We start from the raw sequence: 13,005 nt of genomic DNA, 5'->3' as shown, positions 1-13,005 counted from the left end.
GCTAAATTCCCTTTAAAACCACATCGGCAGTGAACCCATACCCGCTCAGTTAGCATAGCCACCGGCTCTGTGTGTGTCACGCAGTGTCATGTCATTTAATGTAATGTCTAAAGGTCAAGTGACAGGGGCCATCAGTTTGGGTCGATTTAGATGCTGAGGTGTGTCAGTGGGTGGCCCGCTGACCCTTGCTCAACATAGTCAGGGGTCTGGACTTCAAGCGAGGGCGAAAATGCTATTCAGACATTATTAGACATTTTGGAAGGGATGCTTCCAAAAATTCAGCTGTAGAGATCCCAAACAAGTTATCTAAACACTGTGATCTCAGGCAATGCAACATTTGTTCACATCATATCCATTTGAACTCGGGGTGCTCCTCTGCAAAGCACAACTTTAATAATTGAAGGGTGCTGACTGAGTTGGAGGGTGCCGTGGTTATTCATGTATTACTGAATTATGCATGGGAGAGGTTTGTGGAAATGCCCTCTCGCGCCCATAGTATTTATCACCTAACATAGCCGGATTCACACAAGCTTTTTTGCATCTGTCTGGCGCTTACTTACTGAAAATAGGCTAAAAAGCATAACCCATGATTGTATTTTGTTCAAGGAACAGTATTTCACTTTTTTTAAGCACAATATTAATCCATGTTTGAGATTCTGAAAGAAAGGATTTACTGACAGAGAAAGCTGATTATGTTTGTAGTTTAACATTATTAAAAACATTTGGATGGATTATAACAATGTAGAAAAATTTAAAAAAAAAGTGTAACTTCTTTTGGTCATTACTATGATGTTCATTTTAATATAAACAGCCATAGTCCCTGACCTGGACTACAGCTGAAAATGATTCTAAAAATCTAATTTACATTTCAACCATGATAAAACCTTAAGGCGTGATATATATTGTATATTTAGCCCTCATTTAATGATTAAACAGAACATTATGCAACGGGGTAAAGGGATTGAGGTTAATTTCTCCTCTGTTCCCAAGTGGAAAGGCAAAATGTTGGGATAGCCAGTGGGAACGGAAAAGTGAGGCAGAGGTTAGAGAAGTCAAGGCTCATAGAACATGAGCCTGTCTCTTGGGCTAATCACCAAGTGATGCCATTATTGCAAGAGAACAAAAAGGTGACCAAATGGCTTTCAGAAGAAAATCAAGCAAATTGGTTGTAAGCACTAAGACTAAATGTACTTTTATTAATTTTGAGACACATCAAATTTAATCAACCGATTTTTTTTTTTTTTTTTTTTTAATCAAACACAGCTCTTGACACATCCGTCTAGAAATCTCATAAAAAATATGTCATTTTCCAAAAGATATTCACACAAACCATTTAATTTGATGCCTCTTCCTTCCCATCTTTATCCTGCATAGCGCAGAGACATATAAATACAGGAGCGATTTTACTCCTGTCCCACCTGTTCTGTGCTGCTCAGCATCCGAAAAGTCTCCAAATACCAGTCATCCTTTATCTGTCTGTCCTGCTGACAGATAACCCCTTTCAACTAAACTCAATTGTATTATCCCCGGGGATTATGGCTGTGCCTCACAGGGTTGTGCATGGCATTGGCTTTTGTTAAACAGACAACCAAACAAATGAGGCCTGTCAATTTCATTATTCAGCAATTCCCATGGTTTTACGAATGCATTTGGGCAACGTGGACGGCGTAAATCAGGTGCAGAAAAAGCACATAGCGGCACGCTGAAAATCATGTTCTGTGATGAGAGCTCAGGGACCAGTTATCAGCATCAGACCACAATCATCACAGATACCTGTCGCTCTGTTTACAGTGCACAGCAGAGCGCTGCATCTTCTGCTGCCAACCTGTGTGTGAAGCCTTTGTTGTTAGACGGGCAAATTATACAAGCAACGTTTCTTATTGGATTTTGTGAGACTATGGTGGGTGGACCTCCAGAGGGGTCCGGGGCTATAAACTCTTGTAAATGTTTAAGTTAAATGCATCGATCTGGTTCACTTTGAGAGCAGCATTAGGAGCCATGAAGAACTTTGTGCTCTTGTAAACAAATGTGTGCTCTAGCAGCTGCAACATTGTAAATATATAATGTGAAACAAGCCAATTCGGCAGAATGAGTTAACTTTGACTTTAGATGCTTGAAATCTATTTTGATTATAATACTTTTGTATGTTTACTAAGTAACATTTTTAATGCAGGCATTTACAATTATATTTTCACACTTAATCCTAAACGCATTAGGTGTATAATATATGAATATGAAGTGAAATCACACTCGCCATGGATGGTAAACGAGACACGATTTGTGTATCAAGACGAATCAGGTGCGTTGCCACCAACGGACACACACTGAGGACAGTCCGCCCCGGGCAGTCACGCCGGGGACAGTCACGCCCCGGACAGGGGATTTTGTGACTCCCTGCAGAATGAGAGGCGTGCCCTTCACACACATCCCCGGGAGGCAACAACGTCCGGGGCGAGGGCTGCTGTGAGCTGACATGGCCCGAGCAGAGAGACACATTTACTTCCTGAGCCTGACTAGAGCCGGTTGCTGCATAGGACCGTTTGGAAGGATGAAATTATTTTTGTTTCATTGTAAAACGATAGCGGAAGAAATTTGACATTGGCGGGCTGCCCAATTAGCACGTGCCCTAGGAGCATTGGGTCCCGAATATTGAATTATTATTTTTTTAACAGCTGTTAATGTGTGAGAATAGTTTTTTGAAGCAATACTTTCCTGGTCAGCAGATACAGAACATTGTAATTATCCACTGAGATCATGCTCCTGTTTTCAGATGCTACAAATTATCATAAGCTCGCGGATCGGATCAGCACAAAAGAAAAAAGGGTGAAAATTTAACTTTTTGAGCTCCCTGATCACGTTTTACTGATATATACTCATTGCCGCTCATTGCTGATCCATATTGTTGTTTGATTATAGCAGCTATACACAGCTCCATTTTTTTTTATAGTCACCTATATGTTTTTTGTTCTAATAAAAACACATATTTTTATGGATAAAAAAAAATCTTGTCATTATTAGTTTTAATGATGTATTATAAGCTGCTTAGAAGCATTTCAAACGGATCATAGTTCCCTTTCTAATATCTATTTATGTTGTTGTGAAAACAGCTCAACAACACTACATTTTGGTGAACTTGTGAACCCATCACTATAATGTTACAATTTTGATCGCTTATTTTACTGAATATGATTGTCAGTAAAACTTTATTTCACACTGTAAAGGTTTACGTTAAGGTGGGGAATTAACGGTAGTTTGTTACACCTCTAGTCAACATGGCATAGCTGGTTTATACTCACAAACATGAGAGCCATATTGCTATTGTAGTGTCTTATCAGCCACATCCACCACAGCAAATAAAAAAAATACTCAATTGTGAGCAATAATCAAGCAAAGCATTTGGTCAATTATGCACTTACTAATCAACTTCCGTTGTTTATTTCCTTTATTAAAATAAATTGGATGGATAAAATTGCTTCACGTCAGACAAAAATGTGAGAAATGTGTCTTTTGACCCATAAATCACAGAACAAATCACAACGGCGGGGACCAGATCTAATGACAGATGGTGATATACAACCAATGCTTCTATTTCATTATTCTAGATAGTCAAAGCATCCTCTCTGTGGGCTTAAATGGCCCCAGGCCTCAGGCTTAACATGTCTGTCTGGAGAAAAAAAAGACAGACTGTATTGTAGTTCATCACTATCAACTGTGTAAGCACACATCATTTATTCTTGGCTGTCATTCTTTCAGTGGGGGCTCGCTGCACTATGTGACTGGTTTCTATATTATGTATTAATAGCTAATTTCATGTTTTTGTTATTTTTTTTTTTCTCCACCTTGCATTTATTTTCCCTTTTTTAGAGTCCAAACAAGTCTGTGGATTTAAAATCTGTGTATTAATGTAATGCTCAAAAGTTTGAGGTACTGAGCTGAAAATTACAACATCTTAAGTCTAAGAATATTATTGTTTCACTGCAAAGCCCAAAACAACAGTGCATATAACAGTTAAACAATGACTTAAACGGTGATTGTCCTGGCACTTCACACCACTGCTCTGCCAACACAATGCTGAGGGTGTCTTGGCTGGGACCATCAAACTGGTTCTCACATTAATATCAAGCAATCCATCCATTTCCCATGTCGAATGACACTCATCAGCTCTGCCGAGTTAATCTATGACAACTGTCACTAATGCTTTTTTCCTCCTGCTGACACTATTGTTTCTCACTCATTTAATCGTGATGGAGACGGCAATCAAGGTCACATGACCCTCTGATTGAACGCACTAAGTGGAAGAACACAATTAACTTAACGCTCGGTGAGAATATCTGCATTTTACTCAACATAATAATAAAAATACATAAAGATAAAGCATGTGCGACCTGGTGCTTGTAGATCAGAGTGGGTTGACACACATATAATATATAATATTATAACACTTTTTAAGATAACTTCTGAAAACTCTTAAGCTAAATTATCTCCAGGAGTCAAGTGCAACACTGCACTACAAATGATGTGCTGAACTTACTGATCCAACACATGGCCATATATATTATTGCAGCATTATGCTTGTTCTTTTGAAAGCACCAAGGGTTGCTATAAAAAGCTTTGGGTGAATACTGTAGCTAATGAAAAAAGCATGGCTAGTAAATTAAGATGTTTTGCTATAGTTAAAGCGTTTCAATATCCCAAAAGGCTTTCCTGTTGCGTGTCATATTTCTTTCAGTAAAATGATTTGTAAAGACCACTGGATGCAATTACGAAGCATTTGTTTTATATTATAAACACGGATAAAGCCCACATATAACCCACTGAGAATAAGGTGTAAGATACTTTGATTTGACTACCTTGAGGGAGAAGACATGCAACTAAATATTGCTTAAAAATAGACAAAGCGAGACAAGCAGTCTGATAAAGATCCCATGCTTTTCCAGTGGCTTTTCCCTCCCTCTGAGGAGCCACTCGACACAAGCTTAACAAAAAGCACACATGTCCCTCCTGACTCCAACAACTACAGTGTTGTACAGGCTGTTTTTTGTTTACTTTCCATACATTTTTCTACAACTAAGGGACAGGGGAGGAAACAACTTGTATAACGTTGGCTACATTCTGTTAAATAATAAAACCAGAGCAAAGATGTCAGTGGTATCCAAGACTTCCTCAGTGTCCTTGGGGAGATCAAGGTCATAGTCGAGAGAAAGGATCAAATTACATTCCTCTGTGTGTCTTTGCAGACATATAACTATGATGAAATATCCAAACAGTTTGACTACTCTAGATCTACAGTTGTAATGATCTTCAGAATTGAAAGAAGTTAAGAAGTAGATTTAAAAAAAGAAGAAGATTGTTAATCATCCCCAAGACCACTGTCATTATTGAGTGTTTACTGAGCTCTAATTGAACTCAAGACTGGAGAGTAATAATCCAGTGTCAAGCTTCAGATCGCTAATGTGACATCATTGATGAGGAATGGCTGCCAGCTTGGCGCACTCAAGCTAGCTCAGGGTAATGTTTTGATTAATACTGAATCAAGCTTGTCATCCTGCCCCATGATAAATAGAGGGGAGTTCATTACAACGACTTCCCATTCTTCCTTTTGCCCCATCTGCGGAAAGCATTTCAATTGTGTGTTGTCGATGAGGGCAATTTTGTGCGATGATTTAACTATACACATGTGCAGTACATGTACGGAAACCGCTGCATGATGGAGACCGAGCACGTTAGAATTTCTTCCTGAGATTAACTTGGCTAATAAATCCAATAAATGTGGTATTTTTAAGCAGTTAATCATACAACTCTAGCCTGTGCCCACTTCAGTGTGAAAACAGATGTCAGTTTCATCAGTCTAGGCCTTCCGCAAATTCTAATGTGTTATGTTTTGTCGGGAAGTTTCAAAGGCGCACAGTGAGCAAACCTCTCTATGCACAGCACGGCAGCTGAGGAAATGATGTGCAGCCGAAAAGAATAAAATAAAAAGGGGAAAAAGAACATGTTCAAGGTATTGTGACACATCAAATGAAATGAAGCCTTAGTAATCCAATCTAATGTGAGGCCTTTGTCAGAGACGGAGAAAAACAAGCCACATGCCACTAAAAATTAGTTTGTATACACCAAGGCCACGCAAGATCAATATTATGTGGGTCGATCGCATGCCAACTCATGAGCCATCTTTATGAGGCTGTTTTGAAATATGGTGTTGGCTGCTCACCCACATGTAATGGTTAATATTTCCCTCGATGTTCCTGTGCTCCTTGTGTTTCAAAGAGTTCATTAAAAATGATTATTGTACTTATTCACACTGTTTGAAGAGAGGGTGAAATAATAACACTTGACTAATAGGGCCCACTGTGTTTAAACCCTTAAATGATTTATTGGGGTCTTTCTGTAATTAAGAATAAAATATGGGTAATAAAAAGTAAACAATGACATTTGTATCTACGGTTTATTTCAACAGATCAAATTAAGCCATCATAAAAAATAAGATCTCTGAATATACACTACCGTTCAAAAGTTTGGGGTCACTTAGAAATGTCCTTATTTTTCAAAGAAAAGCACTGTTTTTTTCAATGAAGATAACATTAAATTAATCAGAAATACACTACACATTGTTAATGACTATTCTAGGTGGAAACATCTGGTTTTTAATGAAATTTCTACATAGGTGTATAGAGGCCCATTTCCAGCAACTATCACTCCAGTATTCTAATGGAACATTGTGTTTGCTAATCACATAGAAGATTAATGGATGATTAGAAAACCCTTGAAAACAATTGTGCTGAAACAATTATGCTGGTTAGAAAAGCTATAAAACTGACCTTCCTTTGAGCTAGTTGAGTATCTGGAGCATCACATTTGTGGGTTCGATTATACTCTCAAAATGGCCAGAAAAAGAGAACTTTCATGTGAAACTCGCCAGTCTGTCCTTGTTCTTAGAAATGAAGGCTATTCCAAGCGAGGAATTGCAAAGAAACTGAACATTTGTCTGGGTGACCCTAAACCTTTGAACGGTAGTGTATGTTTTTAAGCCACCCTTCCATGTTTTGGGTTGTTCAGGGTAGAATCCAAACTGCAGCTGTTCTCCTCAGCCTGCCTTTGGTCAGTACGCAAATGTCTGAAAAATACTGTTGCTTGCAGCGTATTAAAATAACTGAATTGTTTCTGGGTGTGATGAATTATCTTGGTGTCTGATAAATTGGCACCGTAATGTAATTATATTTGCATAATATCTTTTCTGCTTCATTTCTGCTCCTACATTGACGGAAATGTTCCCAGTTACCCCGTAGCAAGGTGTGTGTGTGTGTGCGTGTGTGTGTGGAAATGATCTTGCTATAGTTCTCTTTGGAATCTGTCAAAAGTTTAATATAGTTTTACTATAAAGACATTAATTGGCACTTCGCAGTCAAAACTTTGAAGAGCCACAATGATATGAATAACATCCCAATCACACAGCAATTAAACATATCCAAAACAAATCCTTTTTTAAATGTGAAAGAAAAGATATAATTTTTAAGCAGAAAGTAGGAGGAGGCGGGGGTAACTTTAGACATTTAAATTATACATCCTAGGTCAGGTCAGACTCATTACCTCTCCAATCTTTAAAGGCCAGGAAAAACAGAATAAAGTACATACCCTTTTTGGATACCCTGCATTATAATAATAATAATGAAGATCCTCTTCAACTACAATAGGAGTTATAGGAAACGACTGACTTTCGACAGTATCCATAATACCCATAAGAACATTCAAGGTGCATTTGGAAGTGATAACAATCACAGTGTGACCTGTGTCAGGGGTGAACCACGAGGTTGCATACTGGATACACACACACAATTTTAGAGGCTAGATTTATGAGGAATTTCATGCTCTTGTAAACAATTTGACCATCAACACATTGGTCGTGTAAGCTATTTTGTATAGTTGCGTAGTGAAAGCTCTGAGTTACTTAAGTTCCCTCTAGGAAGCCGTGTTTCAGCGTGTGTGACGTGGCTTTTATTGTGAAGGTTAAAACATTGGCCCAAAAACTATTAATTTGGGTACAGCTTATTGTTTAGCTGGACAGCACCACTCCTTCATTTGATACTAGTAGCCTGAATCTGATTTATGGCTAAGAATTCTTAAAACAGTAATGAATTGGAAAAACAAAAGTATATGTTGAGTGATCACCACTTCACCAGTCTTTACATGTGGTGTCAGAAGTTAAGCTAAATCAAAGGGCCACAGCAGACAAGATGGAGAACATGTTTTCTATCAATCAAGAATCCATCCCACTTGTCCACTGAGTCCAATGCGGTCACCTTGACTTCGATGTTCGAGCGTTCCATGCAGCTGCACTTGGAGAGAGATGGTAGAAAGGCAGAGGGAGGTCACAAACCAGTGGTAGAAGTAGGTTGTTTTGACTCAAATTGCTAGATGCTTTTGTGGAAGCCTACTCTTGGATTAAGGTAACAGCTAAGCAATTTACTGCACTCATGCTCAACACTGAACAACACTGAAAGAAATTGCTTCAGAAACGGGAAATAAATGGGATAAATACATGCCATTTTTGTCAGCTGCTTTCTGAGGGGTTCCCCAGGGCATAGCTGGATTTTTGCCATTCGAGCAGAGCCCATTAGGTCAAAGTGAGCTCTTAGAGATGTGTGAGGAAGTTGACTCACCAAAGTGTATGGGTATGATGATTATCATACCATGACTCACATACTCAAATAGAGCTGAAGAAAACAACTCTCATGGCCCAAGACAACCTGCTGGAATGGGACCAAGGTTCAGTTTCAGTTGACGGGTTGTCGAGTTAATTTGATTTTCAAAGAGCTTATTGTAAGAGTTTTAAGATCAGACATGACGCACGATCAACCATCCACAGGATGCATTGTTGACTGTGTTTCTGCCGTGTTTTCTACAATAGGATCTGAAACACGGTTAACAATGCATTGCAGTGGTTGATTGGTTGTCAAAGGACGTCACTGTGGAAGAGAACCTTCTTTCTGATTTTAAGATATCAGGTTGAAGGAATCAGGCCTTTTTTCATTTTGTATGAAGGTTGTTCTCACTATTTACACATCAGATGTATCACCTAATCGGCCTCACTGTCGTCTTGCACACAATATTGTCTTCAGGCTCTAAAGTAGGGGTTCCCATTTGTTTCCTGCCAGTAATCAGTAATTCCTGCTCGTCATTGACACTTATTAAAAATGTACAGGATAATCCATCCTTATTTGTGAGTCACTGTCTTCCACACTTTTCCAACAAATGAATGTAGTTAAAATATTGTTATCTGTTAGCTCATTGTTAAACCCCATGACCTGGGTGTATTTGTGATTGTCAGTCAGGAGCTTCAGCCTGTCTGGAGCAGATGGAGGTCAGAGCTTGGCCTGTAATGTTCAGCTGGCGCAGCATGGGAAGACACATCCATATTTTATTCTGGCCCGTGGCAAGAGCCGAGCTATAGATAGCACTTTATTCTTGCTCCTCTGCAAACAGCAGATGCCTTAAATATACAAGTGGAGGCAAAAGCCAGCAGAGAGAAGTGTCTGACTAAACATGAGACATTACATGCTTTCCAGTGGGTAGGAATCACCAGGTTTGAGACAGTAAATGTTCAAATCCTGCAGAGCGAGGGAGTTTCTGTCTGTTTTTCTAAGTCCTCCAGATGTCTTAAATTGTTTGACATATAATTCATTTTTCACTTTATTTTATAGTGACTTGGCAATCGCCAAGTATTCCCACACAGGCCTTTCTTCCTGTGATGTTTGGAAAGATAAATTGTCAAACATGCAATTTCTCCCATTTTGGTATATCCATCTTCATTTACGCCTATAACTGTGCCAATGCTTTCAGCATATAGTTCCTTTGATTTTTATCTCTGTACATTTCGGGATTAAAGCTCTCTTCTTGAATTTAGTTAATTTGTATCCTCCAATCTGTGGATTGAAATCCATTCAACACCACATTATAAAAAGTGTATTTTGATGAATCTGTTTTATTTCATTGTCTCTACTTCCTACTGTATGTTGACTCTCATCCTTCCCATATTTGCTGTTTTCCCTCTGCGATCACTTTCTTTTCCCTGTCCATCTTCTCATATTTTCAGCTCATGCTTCTCTACCTCCTCTTTATCCCTCCCGGCTCTCTGATCTGCATCTCATTTCCAAAATCCTCTCCTTTCTCTTTGCTTCAACACCCATGGCATCCATTGTCTACCCATCTCTTCCTCACACTTTCCTTGTCTCTTTCTTTCTCGGCCATTCTCCATTCATCTACGGACCTCTTGTCTATTCCGACACTTGTCTTTTTTTTGTCTTCTTTGTATCTGTCTAACCTCTTATTCTCTTCTCCTGTACCTATCACACTTTCAGAAGCAGTGCTGTCAAAGCTTTCCCAGAAAGCTAGAATGGACTGCTTATATTGAAACAATGGCAAATGTAATATATCACAGAGGGATTTAATAACTCAGGATCGCTTTCCTTTTCCTCCAGCAGATTTGCTTCAAATTGAAACAGCAGGGGTTTTCAGGGTCCAAAGATCTTCAGGAATCTTCCCACCATTTCCCTTGTGGCTCCAACTGCTACTGTGTATATGAATTCTGATGGGCGGCCAGGCAGGATGGCTTTGAATAGGAAAAGCCCATAACTGACTCTTAATTGTTAAAACATGGCATTTAATTTGCAGCACGTGATATCACAGTATTTATTTCAAAATGTGTCATTTCATTTAGTTAACATGTTGTTGTTCTTGGCTTTAGGTCAGTGTTGCTGTATTAAACGGTATATATAAAGCGCTTACTGGGGCTGGGTGATACTTACATTTTCTTTTTTTTTGCATTTCTCTTAGGCTCAAGAGGATAGTTCCTCTCTGCTGAAAGTCAGAGAGACACAAGGCAATATTTTTAGGCTCTTCAATAGTGCCCTATGCCCTGTGCCCTAAGGCAGACGGTGATACAACTTGGAATGCGGCTTGGAAGGTGGATTAGAGTGCTCTGAATTCACACACATATGGTAGTAGTAGACTCTCTAAAATCCATTCCATGTCAAGCCTCACCTCAAGCTAGGCTGCCTGTTTTAGGGAACCAAGTAGTGACCGTGACCTTGAGGATGTTGACTCAACTCTTACACCAAGGGTCAAGCACAATTTATGATCAGAGAGTCATGGTCGAAGGTTTCAGTTTCTGACGGACAGTAATTCCCATAGGCTGTATCAGCGATTTGGTGGGAGCCAGCCTAGTCTTGTCCATTTGGCTTTTTGGAGTAGCAAGTCCTTCAGTGTATTTTTGTGCTGACAGAACAACTGTTGCCCTTCCTGGTGCTGAATATCATTTTTTTTTGTGAAGATACAGGCATCAGTTACAGGCATCATTATATCCATTTTTTGTCGTCATACCCAGAAATATATTTTTAGAAACCTCTGCTTCTGCAAATTGGTGCTTTACCAGTATATCGTACAAAGGAAGCTTTTTATAGGTACATCACTGTAATGTTGCTTCCTCTCTTGATTGTGATAACTTCTATCATGCAACTGCAGTAATAGTGGTGTCCGTAAGTATTACTAACAAATCAAACCGATTTTATATTCTTAACCGATGATTACTTGGAAATTGCATTGCACTGGGGGAATAGTTTAGCTAAATCAGTCACTTGTTGTCTGCTCTGCTAGACTGGCAATTTAAGCTTCATTATGCCAACAGCATGTTTTCTTGTTTATGTGTATGCTTCCTCCTATTGTCATTATCAAATACATATTTTTCACCATTTTTTTTAATTTTAAAATGCAACACACATTGGCAGTGCTTCTGTTCACCATGCAGACATATACCCTGCTACCCCACTAATCTACCCTAACCTATTGCCCATGTATGAACATTACATGCAGTAAACAAGGCTGACAGTCAGTAGCTTGTTAATGCTAAATACAGTACATACCCAATATAAGAGGCCGTCATGTGCACAACAATGTCACTCATTACTGTTGTCAAGCCTCGATTTTGGCATGTTGGTTATCGCCACAGTTTTTGGCAGGTGTTTCTCTGCAACTAGAAGTGACACAAGAGGGTTGAGCACAACTGTGAATGCCAAGTACAGCATTTTTAGGTTCCCAAAATTCTAAAGTATCGTTTTATAAACTTAAAAACGCACTGTGAAAGGGTTGAAGTTGTAAGACAAAAACACAGACAAAACACAGACAGGACAACGCAATCACAAGGTAGTTATTTAGATGTTGATTGTACCATGGTCTTTACATTCAGTACATTATATTCAACCTGGTCCAGCTTGAATATAATATAATTGTCTTCACTACTTTTTTTATTTCATCAAACTTCAAGTTTCTTTTTTTTTCACAATTTTTGTCTCCATACTCAAAAAGAAATAGTGAACCACATACACACACACAAATTGTGAACTCCAAACACAAAAAAAAACAAAAACACATGCATTTACATACACACTTAAAAAAAATAACCTGCATTAACAAGAGCAAGTGTGGGGTCCAACAAAAAAAAAGGGTAGAGTTGGGTTATCTTCTCATGCTGGCTACTGAGACCGCCAGGAATAAGTTGACTGAGGCAACGTGCTGTTGACATCCACTGCTTATGAGACACTGTGAACACACGATAAGGGAACAACTGCAGATAAGGGAGATGAAAAGGAGAAAATAAAGCCACCAGAGCTTTAGCTGACATTGAACTCAAAATGAGAAGCCAGTTTGGACTTGGTGTCTCGGGGAAAAACAAATGTCAGAATAAAATAGCCTGGTAGTGGTGGCTGCTTCTGACAGATGTAAAAAATGGGGAATAACAGCAAAAATAGTTAGACCTTCCGAAAAAGGAAGAAAAAAAACCGGACGGATATGTGTGTTTTGTGTCTATGACTAATACATGTCTTACAATATCATACCAACTATGGTGTTAGATTAGTGATAACATGGAGGACCATTTTGTTGATTATTTAATTAAATCATTCAAACCATATTTGAATAATGGCCAAAGAAAATGTGTCAGTTTTACAGGATTAC

At 38.8% G+C, this 13,005-nt stretch overlaps 1 protein-coding gene across 1 annotated transcript in view; it reads left to right on the top strand.

Annotated features, from left to right (window-relative positions):
* astn2 (astrotactin 2) overlaps window positions 1–13,005 on the top strand; it is a gene marked incomplete at both ends in the record, with an annotated part of 231,808 nt that overhangs the window by 65,881 nt on the left and 152,922 nt on the right. The window lies entirely within an intron of this gene.

Source organism: Taurulus bubalis (assembly GCF_910589615.1).
Source record: "Taurulus bubalis genome assembly, chromosome: 19".
Classification (NCBI taxonomy): Eukaryota; Metazoa; Chordata; class Actinopteri; order Perciformes; family Cottidae; genus Taurulus; species Taurulus bubalis.
Note: the sequence above shows the minus strand (reverse complement) of the source record. Positions and strands in the feature narration are given on the sequence as shown.